Genomic DNA, 16,043 nt, shown 5'->3' on the forward strand with positions numbered 1-16,043 from the left:
TTCCTGTCAAATTGTGCAAGTACTTTGGCCTAGAAAACTGAAAAGCCTGCCCCTGTGCCAAAGAAAGCCACTGCTACCAAGTTCTCTAATAGGAAACGTTTAGTTAAGGCTTTCCTTTTAATCATAGAGATTCAAGCATCCTAGCTCATTTCGAACGGGGTTGATATAAGGATGCCAGCCTGTGCTAGCTTCCCACAGGTTTTCAGTATCACACTATATCACCAGCTAAACATTGTGATCTACCACAATGTCTGAAATAAGGATGGAGCTATGTAGGCATTGGCTGGCTTCACAGTTTTTCCAGCATCGTGATTTTTGCTGGTGTCTGCTCTTGAGATTCGCTTCCCCCTGCATGAGGCAGGGGAGAGCTGAGCTGGCAGAGTTGACAGAGGCTGCAGGGAATTGAAAGAAGCATTGGCTGCCTTCATGGTTCCCCCAGCCCATTGTGATTACTGTATTGCACAGTACATATGCACATCATGATTTGTGATATATTGCTCGGTCAAAAATTATGAAACCAATATCACAATATGGACTTCGAACCAGTTTTGGATGGTATATCGCCCAGCCCTATCAGATGCATTCCCACATATGGGAAACCTCAGTTTACCTTTCGGTGGAACCTTCTGAAAGGCATTTTCATTTAGGCAACTCCACTGCCCATCTCGGAACGTTAACCTCATATTTAAGGATTAACCTCCTCAGTTATTTTTCAGCCACTGACAGCAAGTTAGGGACTTCTGCCCTCTTCCTCAGTTGAGAGGAGACATGATATATTATAGAATATAATTTCATTTTTATCATCTAAGATTAAATATATGTTTTATTAGAGATGCATAGCTTTGTTAATGTTTTGGTGATGGGGTCATGCCCTATCTATCAAATCAAAAGGAGAGAAAGAGATAGAAATACCCACTGGAAACATATTTCCATCGCTGATAGACATGCACATTGTCCAAGGTTAAAACACATACAGACTTGGGAGACCAATCCTAAGAAGGGGATGAGAGGCACATAGCAGCAGGTTTGCCACCCTGTGTGCAGTTCGGTCGGGGGGGAAGGGGAAGGGGAAGGGGGACACATCTATTTTTAGCCACCCCAGCTCTTCTCCAGAAAAAAGAGAGAGATGGATTTGATTCTATGACCTTGTTCACATCATTTTGTTATGGGACCTTAATGGCAACCACTGCTGGTGGGAACCCTGCTAGGGGGAGGCTGCACTTTCAACAGGCATGGTGGGAGCCTCTGCAGCAGAAACTCATCTCCCCGCCTAGATGGAACGGGAATGAACTTGGTAGCATTCATTCACCTAATAATAATAATAATAATAATAATTTATTTATACCCCACACACTCTGGGCAGCTTCCAACAAAATATTAAAATACAACTGTCTATTAAGCATTAAAAGCTTCCCTAAACAGGGATGCCTTCCAATGTCTTCTAAAAGTCTGGTAGTTGTTTTTGACATCTGGTGGGAGGGCGTTCCACAGGATGGGTGCTACTACTGAGAAGGCCCTCTGCCTGCTTCCCTATAACTTGGCTTCTTGCAGTGAGAGAACCACCAGAAGCCTCTCAGCACTGGACCTCAGTGTCTGGGCAGAATGATTGGGGTGGAGATGCTTCTTCAGGTATACTGGACCGAGGCCGTTTAGGTCCCTAACCCTCTCCAGCCTTGCTGAACAGGGGGCTAGGAGTGCAGCCTAAGACATGCACTGTACTTTATGTTTACACCCCCCCTATCCCCCCCAAACCCCTTGATTCAGATTACTTGCCTTTTTCTGGCAGAGAACACAGAGCAGAAGACTGCCTTGAAACAGTTTGCACTTAACAAAATGAATAACAAGCAAGAAACCCAACAAGGTTTCCTCTCCAAATATGGTCTGTACACACACAGAGAGAGTTAATTTTGTCCCTTATCACAGTTCTACCCCTCTTACCCATTTGAACATAGCAGTTCAGATAAATGGCAGTGTGGTTCTTTTTCCAAAGAGCTTATCTCTTCTCTACATGCTTCATATCCCTTCTCATAATCAGGCAACCCATTGTTTTGTAAAAACTTAGCAAGCTTTGTGGAATTCTGAATATACAGGTCACACTGTGTGCATTGTTGCTTTCGTTGTTTCGGGCCAAGAGCCTGAAGGAAACACTAGTTATTCCCAAGACAATTTGTGGCTTTCCCAATTCTCTAGCATACTGAACAGTGTCAAAGTTCAGTTGTGCTAAAAAACAACAATAAAACTTATTTTCCAGCTGCAAGGTGGATGTGTGCCTGCAGGCTTTCTTATTTCTTTCCCTTACTGGTGACTTCTTCCCAGTTTTCTAATGCATGGCAGTGACAGGTATGACAACTCTGGCTGTAAGAGAGATATACAGATCTAGATCTAGATCTAGAGGTGAGATGATATACTGTAGATATAGATATATAGATATGCTCCCTGAATTTGCACTGAAAGCCAAATTAATCCCTGGCATAAAATCTTGCTGCTCACTTGAGTCATACTACAGATTAATTGGCCTATATTTGGCATCCAGTTTGAAACAATCCCATTTATTTATTTGTTTTAAAAAACTTTGTTTACAAGATATTCTGTGATCATCCATTTCTACTCACATCAACCTTGCTTTGTACATACCTAATAAAAAAGTAAAGGTAAAGGTACCCCTGCCCGTACGGGCCAGTCGTGTCCGACTCTAGGGTTGTGTGCCCATCTCACTTAAGAGGCCGGGGGCCAGCGCTGTCCGGAGACACTTCCAGGTCACGTGGCCAGCGTGACGAAGCTGCTCTGGTGAGCCAGCACCAGCGCAGCACATGGAAACGCCATTTACCTTCCCGCTATAAAGTGGTACCTATTTATCTACTTGCACTTAAGGGTGTTTTCAAACTTCTAGGTGGGCAGGAGCTGGGACCGAACGACGGGAGCTCACCTCGCCACGGGGATTCAAACCGTGCGATCGGCAAGTCCTAGGTACTGAGGTTTTACCCACAGCACCACCCGCATCCCTACATACCTAATAGAAACTAACAAATGGTTCTGTTAGTACAGCTGCCATTTTATTTCCATTCTCCCATGCTATACTGTACATTAAAAAAAGAAAATATTGTTAAGGTTGCAACCCACCTTTCAATCAAATTATCGGGGCAGGTTCTCCTTGATCTCACACCTATTTTCCTCTTCTCTTTTTCATCTAACATTACATTTAGTAATGTAAATGGGAGGATAGTTTGTCAGTACAGTGGTACGGTACCTCAGTTTACAAACTTAATCCATTCCAGAAGTCCGTTCTTAAACCGAAACCATTCTTAAACGGAGGTGCACTTTCCCTAATGAGGCCTCCCACTGCCAGTGCCATTCCACTGTTCAGATTCCATTCTCAAACAGAGGTAACGTTCGCAACCTGGGACACTACTTCTGGTTTTGCGGAGTTCGTAAACCAAATCGTTTGTAAACAGGACTGTTCTTAGACCGAGGTACCACTGTACCAAGTTCTGGAGGAGGCTAGGGGCTCTGTTTGCTATGATTTGTTGGATGCCTTCCAACTTGTTGGCCTCTAGAATGTGGATTCTTTGAGATCTGTGACTGATAACTTATGTCCTTGGAGCCTTAACTCATCCTGATTGGTGAAATCATCATAGTCCACACATTGGCTAGTGAAGTAGTAAATGCTTCCAACAAGGGAGGGTTTCATAAAAAATATAAATCACATATTTTGTCTATTTGAATAACTATTGCCCAGTGTCAGGTGCAAGCTCTGTGAGTAGATTGTGGTGGTACAACTCCAAGGACTTTTGGATGAAATTGATTAGATCCCTTCCAGAGTCTGGCTTTTGGTTTGGTTTTGGCATGGAAGCTGCTTCGGCTGCCTCTGGTGGGGTGGTTTACATTGGAAAATGGGCTGGGAGACTACAGCTGAATCCTTCAGCAACATTTGATACTGCTGTTCGTCATATGCTCATGGGCTGCCTTCAGTAGGCATTAGGGGCAATGTATCTAACTGGCTCCACTCAGTTCTGAGAGAAAGGAGCAGGGAGGTGATGCTGGGAGACTGTTTTCATCCTCTTGGCCAATAGGCTCCATTTTCCCCACCCTGTGCTGTTAAAAGAAACTGGGTGTATGTCACCCAGATATATGGGTTCCAGGCTCATCAGTATTCTGGTAACACCCAACATCCTAATTTCCATCAGATCCCAGGGAGGCAGGTGAAAGATTGAACTGTAGTTTGTTAATGGCAAAGGATGGGGTGGAACATGCTGACTCCAGACAAAACAGAAATATTGCTGTTAGGTAGACCATATGATTCAGGTTTAGGTTTACAGTGGTGCCTCGCAAGACGAAATTAATTCGTTCCGCAAGTCTTTTCGTCTTGCGAGTTTTTCGTCTTGCGAAGCACGGTTCCCCATAGGAATGCACTGAAAATCAATCAATGCGTTGCTATGGAAACCGCCTTCAGACCAGGTCCGGGGACAGTCTGTCCCCCGACCTCTTCTGAAGGCCGGGGGGGGGGGGGGAAGTCTTTGCTTCCCCCCTCCCCGCCTGCCTTCCCGGGACAGCGGAGACTTCTCCGCTGTCCCGGGCGATCTTAAAATGCTGGCGGGCGGCAGCGAAGACTTCGCTGCCGTCCCCCAGCATTTTAAAAGCCCCCGGGACAGCGGAGGAATTCTCCGCTGTCCCGGGGCGATTTAAAAGCCCCTGGGAAGGCAGGCAGGGGGGACAAAGACTTTTGCCCCCCACCAGCCTTCAGAAGAGGTCCTGGACCTCTTCTGAAGGCTGGTGGGGGGCAAAGGTCTTTGCTCCCCCCCACCTGCCTTCAAAAGCCGGTCCGGGACAGTGGAGAGACGCGCTGCGTTTCTCCGCTCTCCCGGGAAGGCAGGCAGGGGGGAGCAAAGACTTTTGCCCCCCACCGGCCTTCAGAAGAGGTCCAGGACCTCTTCTGAAGGCGGGCGGGGGGCAAAAGTCTTTGCTCCCCCCCGCCTGCCTTCAAAAGCCATCCGGGATAGCGGGAAGTGCTTCCCTGCTATCCCGGACTGCTTTTAAAATGCTGACGGTGGGGAGCAAAGCCTTTCGGCCCCCGCCGGCCTTCCTGGACCTCTTCTGAAGTCCGGAGGGGGGGGAAGGCTTTGCTCCCCACCGCCAGCATTTAAAAGAGGTCCCCGGAGATTTCCCTATGGGCTTTCTTCTTGCGAAGCAAGCCCATAGGGAAATTCGTTTTGCGAAGCGCCTCCAAAACGGAAAACCCTTTCGTCTAGCGGGTTTTTCGTCTTGCGAGGCGTTCATCTTGCGGGGCACTACTGTACAATGTATCCTGGATGGGGCTGCATTTGCCCTGAAATGTCAGGTTTGTAGCTTGACTCAGCACTCTTCTTAGATGGGCAAGTAGTGTCACTGGTGAGGGGTGCCTTCTTTCAGCTTTGGCTAGTTCACCAGCTACAGCCCTTCTTAACAAAGCTAGACTTCTTTCACAGCAATTCATGCCTTAAAGGTAAAGGGGCCCTGACCATTAGGTCCAGTCATGACCGACTCTGGGGTTGCGTGCTCATCTCGCTCTATAGGCCGAGGGAGCCGGCGTTTGTCCGCGGACAGCTTCTGGGTCATGTGGCCAGCATGACTAAGCCACTTCTGGCGAACCAGAGCAGCACATGGAAACGCCATTTACCTTCCCGCCGGAGCAGTACCTATTTATCTACTTGCATTTCGACGTGCTTTCGAACTGCTAGGTTGGCAGGAGCAGGGACCGAGCAATGGGAGCTCACCCCGTAGCAGGGATTCGAACCGCCAGTTTTCTGATTGGCAAGCCCTAGGCTCTGTGGTTTAACCCACAGCGCCACCTGCGTTCATGCCTTAGTAACCTTCAAATTAGAGGGTGCTCTTGCAAAGCAAAAAGCTGCAATTGGGATTCTGATAGCTGGCTTGTTTCCAGGCTCAATCCAAGGTGCTATTGTTGGCCTTCTAAAGCCCTTAATGGTTTGTCACCTGTATGCCCTAAGGAATTCCTCCTTCCACATAAGCCTGCCTGTATGCTCCAGTTATCCTCTGTAGCCCTGCTTCAGTAACCTCACCACCGTGAGGAACACTTGGCAATGACAAAGGGTAGGACTTTCTCTGTAGTAGCACCATCCCTGTGGAATGTGAGTTGTGTGTCAGCCCATTCACAGTACTGTTTTAGAAAGCTGATGAAGACATGGCTGTTTAAAAACACCTTTAGCTGAATAGTTATTCCCTCCCCTTTGGTATTTTGATCTTTTAATTGTGATGTGTGTTTTGCAAACTCTTCTTGCAGTCTTGTTTTAAATGCTAATATTTTGATTTATTTCATATGCCCGCATTTTGACTTATCTGTTTGAACTGCGAATTGGTTTATATTTTATTCCTGTTGTCTTTTTTTTGCCTTGAAATCCTTCTGAAAAACAGGTGGGATATACTTATGTATCCAACATAAACATGCTCTCCATGAAAGGAGATTTGGTTTTATATTAAGAAGGGGGGTAATTAAGCTTGCAAAAGGCATGACTTGCCTGCAGGCTATGGACTTTTGAATGACACGTTCTTTCTGCAAATTGGTCAAGTGGTTCCAGAGCCTTGTACTGCCATGTTGATGCCCACAGGCAGATGACAGTTATTGCTTATGAGGTAGATCAGGCTACCATAACACTGCTGGGTTGTTTTTTTTCCCCTTCAGTGAATGTCAGGAAGTCACAGTATACTATATGAAGTGCAAGTTATCGCTTCCTTGAAATCCTTCCTTAAAGCCCACCTTTTACAAAAGCAAAAAGCCCTTGCTTATTCACCCCCTAAAAGTCACCATCTCCAATCACACCTAAGACTGTGGTCTTAAACATACTGTACTTAACTGGGGAGGGAGGCTGCAGTCCTAAGCCCCAGTCTGCACATCTGGATAGAATCACACAAGCAGGGGGCTCCGCTGTCACGCTGCAAGTTGAAGAAATCACGGCAGAGGCAGTGTGCTACCACCAGTGTCCGTCCCCTCCACAGTAGTAACTGACGAGGCATTAGGATATTTCAAGACGGAGCTAGATCCATTGGATACTAACATCTGGCTCCAGCTTGGGACTGGTGCAACAAAAAAGGGTGGCTACAACTGCCTCCACTTTCTGCCCTGGCTGGTGCAAGTGACAAGGTTGCAGTAGTGGCACCACAACTCAGTTCTGTCCTTCTCTTTCCTGGTCATAGAATCTCATAGAGTTGGAAAGGACTCTGAGGATCATCTAGTCCCACCAATATACACCCATCCCTTATGGGGATCGAACCTGCAGCCTTGGCGTTGTCAGCACCACGCCCTTACCCACTGTGCTATTCTGTGGGCCAGAGTAAGGATTGCTCTGCTCACCTCACTGAATAGTGAGACCTAGTTCTGCACATAGGAAGGCACTGCAGTTATGGGTTAACTGGTTTTTCTTACATCCATCCTTCATGATCTTTTCTTCTCACCTCCCTTTGGTTCCTCTCCACTGTCTAATTTTACATTTCCTCAGGGTTGGGGCTAGTTTTTTTTTAAAAAAACCCACACCGTACGCTATAAAACACTATGCACATTGATGGTGCTCTGTAAGTATTCATAATTTCCATGATTTAAAGTCATCCCGAGGCGCCAGCAACCATTTCACACTCCGCATAAAGTCACATAGGATAGCTAATACTATAAAAACTTTTTATAATGCCAGTTGAGCATTTGATAGAGCAACGGGTTGAGGGTTTTTTTTTTTTTTTTTGGTAATGTAACTTGCTCCAGACACAATAATTACAGTGTAAAAAACCCCACAGTTTACAGCTCCACTCTAGCAAGCCTGCTTGAAGAGTGTCAGAGCAGCACAAAAGCTGGCACAATTAGCTTTCATCCCCGCTGAGTTGGCAATAAAGTGAGCACAGAAGAATATATTAATTGGTATTAGTCAATCCATTTAAGATGTTCATTCTATAGTCACCTTTGCATTTTTTTTCCATTAAAGAAAAAGAGAGAGAAACACAACTGTCACATCAAACTGAAAAGGAGTAGATGCAAGGTTCTTTTTTAAAATCCCATTGCATTCCAAGATTTACCTTTGAAAGAAAAAAAAAACCCACCAAGTTCAGTTTTCTGGGTTCTATAACACTATAACGGATGGTAAATATGACAATAAGTGATAAATATTGCAAGTTACTGACTTGCCTTTCTTTCTCTTTCACTTGTTGCTATTTGTTTTTTAAAAAACACTATGTATTGCTGATTACTGCACCTTTGAATCAGAATGAACAATTAACTGACTAATTATTCTAGTCACACCAGCCCACAATGAAATCTTTATTCAGTGTTTACAGCAATCTTTGGCAAAGAATGCCTTGCTGTTTTTAAACTAAGAAGAACTGCACCCTTTGGCTCCTCTCAGCATCAGCTGCCTTGGTTTCAGTGCTGGATGCCAATAATCAGTCGTCTTCTTTTTCTTTCTTCTAAAGTGGGCACTTTTTTATAAAAAAAATATATAAAGGAGTGAAAAGAACTATTCTCATCAATGCCCCATATATTCTGCCTGATTTATGTCCCAGTCACTGGATCTCTTCCTTCCGTATCTTTTTAACATTTATTTTCTCTACCTCAACTCCAGCCTCTCTACCTCTTTCTCTCTCCTTCATATATACTAGGAACAAAAATGGGCAGATTCCTGAATCTGAAGTGCCATATGAAAGGGACATCCATGACCAGCCAAATGTGACCAATTCAGCTGGTCAGAAAAGAACACAAACCTCTTCTGGGAAGAAGGAAGAGAAGCATTCACTTTGTTTTAGAGCACACAAAACAAAAACTAATTTTTACCTATTTACAGTGAAACTGTGGTTTTGGGATACTTTCTGTCCTGCTGATGCCTCTCAACCTGCTTTCAGTGCTCTCACAATTCACTTCCTCTACAGACCGCCTCTCCAATTAAAAGTGATGTTCTGCTACAGATCACTGCATATTTGTCCATACAATCACTTACGGAGGTTAAGGACATGGCATGGTAAAAGACCCCCCATCTCCTTAGAGTCTCTCTGAACAGAACTCGCAACTTCTGCGAAAGCTTTCTGTATGTAGAGGACTCTTTGCTTTACTCTGCCTTGTGCAACACTCTTTAAAACCTACCAGGCTCCTGTTTTTAGATCCTTAAATGCATACAGCTCCTACTATCCTCTGTCTCCATCTTTATAAAGCTTCCCTCTGCTCCCCCATCCCCTCACAGAGGTCTTTCTGTAGCAAATGGAAGGGCTGCCCACTGCCCAAACACCCCAAATAGGCTGCTCACACTTTCCACAGATACCACTCTTTCCACACTAATGCAGAACTCAGTTCCCATTTTCTCAAAACAGCTGCACCACTGAGTTATGTTAAACTTCCAAAGCTCTGTTAGAAAATTCCAGATCTGAATTGCCACCATTGCCACACCAGAGAGTCTCCTCCTTCCTTCTGTGTTCTAGGCATGTGCTTATAGAATCTTAGAGGGACCCCAAGGGTCATCAAGCCCAACCCCCTGCAATGCAGGAATCTCAACTAAAGCATCCATGACAGATGGCCATCCAACCTCTGCTTTAAAAGCCTCCAAAGAAAGAGATCCAGCCACCTCTGGTGGGAGTCCACCCCACTACCGAACAGCTCTTGTTGTCAAAGTCCCCCCCCCCCCAATGTTTAGCTGGAATCTCCTTTCTCGCAACTTGAAGCCATGGGTTCGAGTCCAGCCTCCTCTCTATTTCTGCTCATACACATAACTCTCATTTTTAGCCGTGCCACCCTCCACAAACTTGTAGCGGGGGCGGCCCCTGCTTTGAACACGACGCTCAAAGGGTGGCAATCCCTAACCCCCAAGCATTGGTACCTGGATGTGTCCACCTGGATGCATCCACCTGGACAGTGGCGTAGCGTGGGTTGTCAGCACCCGGGGCAAGGCAAGTAATTTGCGCCCCCTAACCCGTGGATTTGCACCCCCTAACCCTAACCCCCAGATGTTGCGCCGGGTGCGGCCGGCCCCTCCTGCACCCCCCACGCTACGCCACTGCACCTGGATGAGATTCCACCTTCCACCTTGGGTCAGATCGAAGATGACAGCTTCTTTATTAACCCGGAGTAAGCTGCCGCGCTAACTACTCCGACTCCCTAGCCTGGGATCCAGCGCCCTGTAACTCGGCGGGAACTTCGGGCCGAACATGGGACCAGACCAGACTGAAAAGGATCTCGGTGCCTGGGGGCTCCTTCCCCCTCAAAACACGCTCCGATCTCTCCCTGGCGCAGGAAGAAGCGCCATCCGCAGCCACGTGAAGAACCAGGCACGATCGCGCGGACCTTTCCTGAATAGGCGTCCCTTTTAGAGTCGCCGTGCGTCACTTACCCGGCGAGGTGCTGCTGCTGCTGCTGCCGCCGCCTCCTCTCGTCCAGGGATAAGTTGGCGGGAGACGATAAAGCGAGTCTCTCTCTCGCTTCCCTTCCAGGAGCCGGCGAGTGGCCTCCCCGCCGTCGCAAGGGCGCCCGCTCTCCTTCACCTCCTCTCCTCGCAAGGTCCCGACACAAACTCCAGCTCGCCACCGCAGCCTCCAGCCGCCAGAAGCCCCCGCCGCGAAGCTCGGCTCCCCGCTGCCGCCGCCGCCTGCCCACCGGCGTCGCTGTGACCAACGCCAGCGCGTCCTCTCCCCCCCTTTTCCCTCTAGCGGCTCGTCAGGAGTTTCCTTCGGGCTTCCCCTCCCCACCGCCCCTCGGTAGTCAGTCGCGCGTCTAGACCGACCTGGGCGCTGCCTAAAAGAAAGAACAGCTTTCTCCGGCCGGGAGAAAAATAAAATGAGAATTAAAAAATGAGAAGCGCGCTCTCTGTCGCGGGGAAAAAAGTCGCGCGGCGTCTCTGGCGCTCGCTTTCCCCTCAGAGGTTTTCTGCCGCTGAGGTGAATGTCTCACTGTTTCGCCTCAGGTCAGTGGCGGGAGAAGAAGCGAGGCTCATTCGGCACCAGCGAGTTGGGGACAAGAGACTGGAGGGAAGCTGGTGTGGACATTATTATTATTATTATTATTATTCTCGATAGAAAGTCGTGTTTCTTTGCTGCTCTTTTCGCGCCGCCTGCTCGCTCCTGTTCGAAGCGGCCGCCGTGTGCCCGAGCCGCCGCCGCCGCCGGTGCTCCTTCCTCCGCTCATGAATATTCTGACGGGAGCGAACGCCGCGGAGGTAAATGGAATTAGCTGATTGGTGCCAGGAATGGGCGCCCCTTCCTCCGGGTGGGGCTGCCTGGAACCCCACCAACTGAAAGTAATTAATGGCCGGTTGGCACCTTGAGGAGCAGACAGAGGAGGCGGCGGCGGCGGCAGCAGCTCTCAATAGCAAGAAATACCTTCCCGTCCCAAGGATTATCCAGGACTAGGGTCGGATACTCCGCTTCTTAAAGCGAGCGCTTTTTTTCTTTCTTTCTCCAAAAGTCGGCTCTTCAAGGCCTGATTTATATCCCCCCCCCCCTTTCATTTCTCCGTCTCAACTCCACCCTCTCCGCTGGTGTAAATCAGAAGCACAGCATGTGACCCCCATCAGGTTGATGGATCCGGAGTAAACTACCACGCATCCTAGTTCCGGAACGCAGTGCCTACTACGGAGTTAGGATTCCCCACCATAGGAGCCGGCGAATCCCCAATAAAATACAGTAATACCTCGGGTTAAGTACTTAATTCGTTCCGGAGATCCGTACTTAACCTGAAACTGTTCTTAACCTGAAGCACCACTTTAGCTAATGGGGCCTCCCGCTGCTGCTGGAGCACGATTTCTGTTCTCATCCTGAAGCAAAGTTCTTAACCCGAGGTACTATTTCTGGGTTAGCGGAGTCTGTAACCTGAAGCGTATGTAAACCACTGTATTTGAGCCCCCCGCCCCAAAGTTGTTGGCCATTGCCATTCAAATAGTCACGTGATCGATTGGGCGGGGCTTACGGCCCCCCCCCCCATAATTCATTCGACTCGACACCCCCGATCCTCGCAAATCAGCTTGCGATTAAACGAAAAGCGAAGTCCACCTGCGCGCTTTCAGAAGAAACACTCCATTTAAGAGGGAGGACAAGGGGCGTCGAAGCGGACCGATTTACCCTGCAAGGCCCCTGCGCGCTCCTTTAGGATCGTGTCTTTTTTTTTTTTAACTCTGGGACTTTCCGACGAAACAGGAGACCCCAGTGAGACGGAGACCCCGCCATCTCAACCCCCCCCCCAACACACGCACACCGCGAACCTTCCCGGCTCCATTCACAGCTTCACGTCGAGGACTCCCACGCGCGGGAGAAAATCCTTATCCAATAGCGAGCCGGCCCGCGCATTCCATTTCGAACCCTTTTGCGCGCGGCTTACCGGACGTGGGGGCGCCTCCCCCTCTTCTTGCCCCGCGATCGGTCCCTGGAGGAAGCAAAGCGAGTCTCTCTCTCTCTCGCACGCGCCTCCTTTGCTCCTTCGCTTCTCATAGACGCCGCAGCTTCGCGCTCATTCACCCAGCCGCGCCGAGAGGAGCCTTTCTGGCGCCGTTTCCCGCGCGTGCGCACCTTCTCGCAAAGTCCCGGCGCCAAACTCCGCCGCGAGCCTCGCCTTTCCAGAAGCGCCCGCGCCCAAGCCAAGCACAAGCCTTTCATCTAAAGGGTACTTCATCTAAAGATCTTTGGGCACAAATGCTTAGGAATCCAAACAAACATTGACATGATAATATAATTTTATTTTATTTTATTTTTTAAAAAGATCTGCAGTAATTTACAGATATAAATATGCCATAGAAAGTTTGGGGTTCAATTTCTTTATTAGCATCCAATATCAATTTTGAAAACTTTTTGTTTCAGTACAAAACGACTCAAATGGAATCAAGGACTCTTTTCAAGCTATAGTGGAGTTTTGATTTTCTTTTATCTGACACTGCTCATTGCAAATGAGTTACGGCTGTGGCAAATGCACCCTTTGGTTTATTGGCAAGATAATACTATTTCAGAACAGCGTTCCACTGCTGCAAATTTGTTTCTTGTGGAAGATGGGTAGTTCTACTACAGTGTTGCTTTTTATTTTGCTGCTATTGGCATCCTAGTTAAAATGTTGCAAGCGTGGCTTACCCCTAATGGCAATTTGGCGAAAGAGAAAGTGACCCACCAACAGCAGCCAGTTCCCTCAACCGCACCAGTCCCAGAACCCAACCAAACCCAACCAACCCCAGAACAACTTCTTACCTTCCCCTCTGTTATAACCCCCCCTCCATCTGCCTTCCGACTTGGAGTTGGCATTGCTGTGACCTTCTCCTTACCCCATCACATTCTGGAAAGAGAGGGAGAGAGAGAGAGAGAGAATCATTGAGTTGGAAGTGAGTCTGAGGATCATCTAGACCAACTCCCTGTGATGCAGAAAAATTCAGCTGCTCCATACAGGGTTCAAACCTGCAACCTTGGTGTTATTAGCACCATGCTCTAACCAGCTGAGCTATCCATCGAGAGAAAAAGAGAGAAATCAACTTCCTTTCTCAAGCAATTTCCCATAGAAAATTCATGTTCAGGCAGGACCACAAGACAATTCAGTCTTCCAGATATCACTGTTTCCTTGAGACTGGAAACAGCTGATCAAATGGGAAATAGATATTTGTTGCAATTTTCATAAAGTGGTTCATTCCCAACGCCTACAACCAATCCATAGAAAGCACTTCAGCATGTTCCTTTGCAGCTTTTCTCTCTCTCTCTCTGAAAATTAAATAAATAAATAAATAAATAAGAAAGACATAAAATTATTTGAGTCCCTGGACTGATTAGAATTCATCCAGAGGAACATAGGAAGCCTCTGCATACTGTATGGAATCATACCATTGAGCCATCTAGTTTAGCACTGTCTACACCTGTGTTTCCCAAACTTGGGTCTCCAGCTACATTTGGACTACAATTCCCATCATCCCTGACCACTGGTCTTGCTCGCTAGGGATGCTGGAAGTTGTAGTCCAAAAGCAGCTGGAGACCAAGTTTGGGAAACACAGGTGTAGACAGTGCAGTGTTTGGGAAACATTGGCCAGCCTATCCTGAGATCCAGCTGCTGTTAGACACCCAGATGTGTTCTCCACTCCATTAGCCTCAGCAGGCAGCAGCCACCAGCATAATGCTGATAGAGACTGAGGAAGCCCAAGTTCAGATCCTCATTCACCCATGAAGTTCACTACCTTGAGCCAATCATTGTCTCTCAGTTTAGATAACATTTGGGGGGGGGGGGAATAGCCATTCTATTGCATTGAGCAATCTGGAGGAAAGGTTGGATATAAATGCAGTCAACACAGCTTACCATTTCACTGTTCTTTAAATGTTATATTCTAATGGAATATAGGCACTCTCTCACCCTAGATGCAGTGATCTGTAAATCATACGAACTGCTCTGCAAGAGAAGATTCTAAAACAAACCTGCAAGATTTACAATTAGTTTTATGTGTTCTGTTAATATAGCTGTAAAGGGAACAAAATGCTATCCATACAAATAGGCTCTTCCTTTCCAATGCTGGATTTTGATGTGTGTGTTGGAAGCTTTGGTGGTGGAATTGATTGATCACCCGCATTTATGCAGATGATGGAAGCACCGTCATCAGAGGAAGTTCACAATGGTTAGAGCATGTGTTTTGTTTGAATGTTTGAGACCAGAGGCCCAGTGTGGGCAGTCAGTTTAAACCTTTGAGTCCTGGATTTACTTAGTGAAGATCCAAGGAGCTTCACTAAACACTCTCATGAGTATAACTAAACAGCTTCTCCTTTGGGCTGGTGGAACTGTGTGGGGCTAGGTGCAACCATTTTGGTCATGGGATTTTGCATTACTCCCCGAAATTATAGTTCGGCGTCTTTTGTCTGACCCTCCGCTGCCAGCATTCTTGTTAGCAGATAGCCTAGGACATATGTATGAAGGATAAAAGCCAGGAGACATAGAGTTGTACTGCTTGAATGCACATGCACACACACATCAGGCCCTCTTTTGCCCACTCACACCTTATTATTACGACAGGTATTTCACTAGTAAATTAATAAAAGCCACATTACTGTCAAAATCTCTGAATCTCTCTCTCTCTCTTAAAAAAAATTACATTGTAGCAAGAGTGGAGGTAGTGAGCCAGAATAAAATATATATGACAGCTTTAATAGAGTTGAGGCTGCCATGAATATACGTACGTTGATTATTCCTAACACCACAACACAGTGAAAATAAAATGCAGATACTGTCTAGTGCTCTAGGTTATAATTTAGGATAATGTACAGCATATAAAGCTATGCTTATATATACAACACAGACCACCCTAGAGGATTCTGTAATATATGGCACGATAATTTCTTTAAAAACCACACAAGTTTCTAACTTTTATGTTAGCATATAGAGTGTGTGTGTGTGTATACACACACATATACACACACGAGATGTGAGTGCGTGTTGCTGTTTTGTTTTTTTAAAATGTTTAGGCATATAGCAATTTGGAGTTTAGTTTCTGACTGTATTGTCCCGTCCCCCCCCCCCCAGCAACAGCAGATAGTAATGTACTTCTGATAGCTTTTCTAAAGAAATGTTGTTTTATGCATGTGGGGGAAAGGAAGCCCAAATAAAGATTTCAGAAGCAGATTGCAAGTGGGGTTGAGTTAGATAGTGCTGTGTGTTCTAGGTGCCACTGATGTACAATATGGCATTGCAAGTTACTGATGGGCACTTATATCTATAACTAGGGAGCGGGTGGCACTGTGGTCTAAACCACTGAGCCTCTTGGGCTTGTCGATCAGAAGGTTGGTGGTTCAAATCCCTGTGACAGGGTGAGCTCCTGTTGCTCTGCCCCAGCTCCTGCCAACCTAGCAGTTCGAAAGCACGCCGGTGGAAGTAGATAAGTAGGTACCACTGTGGTGGGAAGGTAAATAGTGTTTCTGTGCATTCTGGCTTTCGTCATGGTGGTCCGGTGCGCCTGAAGCAGTTTAGTCATGCTGGCCACATGACTCAGAAAGCTGTGGACAAACTCCCTCTGCCTGAAAGCTAGATAAGCGCCGCAACCCCATAGTCACTTTTGACTGGACTTAACCGCCCAGGGTTACCTTTT

At 47.0% G+C, this 16,043-nt stretch overlaps 1 protein-coding gene across 2 annotated transcripts in view; it reads right to left on the minus strand.

The window, feature by feature from the left end:
* The window catches only part of CDH20 (cadherin 20), a 160,248-nt gene extending 147,835 nt beyond the window's left edge, over positions 1-12,413 (minus strand). Inside the window, exon 1 of one of the 2 annotated variants that reach the window (XM_083747237.1) lies at positions 12,329-12,413. The gene's annotated coding sequence lies outside the window, so the exon portion shown is untranslated. Of the gene's footprint in view, positions 1-10,349; positions 10,593-12,328 lie in introns of those variants that run through there. The other variant, XM_083747236.1, reaches the window with a different exon arrangement.
* Positions 12,414-16,043: the final 3,630 nt, after the last annotated feature.

Source organism: Podarcis gaigeae, assembly GCF_964106915.1.
Source record: "Podarcis gaigeae genome assembly, chromosome: 7".
NCBI lineage: Eukaryota > Metazoa > Chordata > Lepidosauria > Squamata > Lacertidae > Podarcis > Podarcis gaigeae.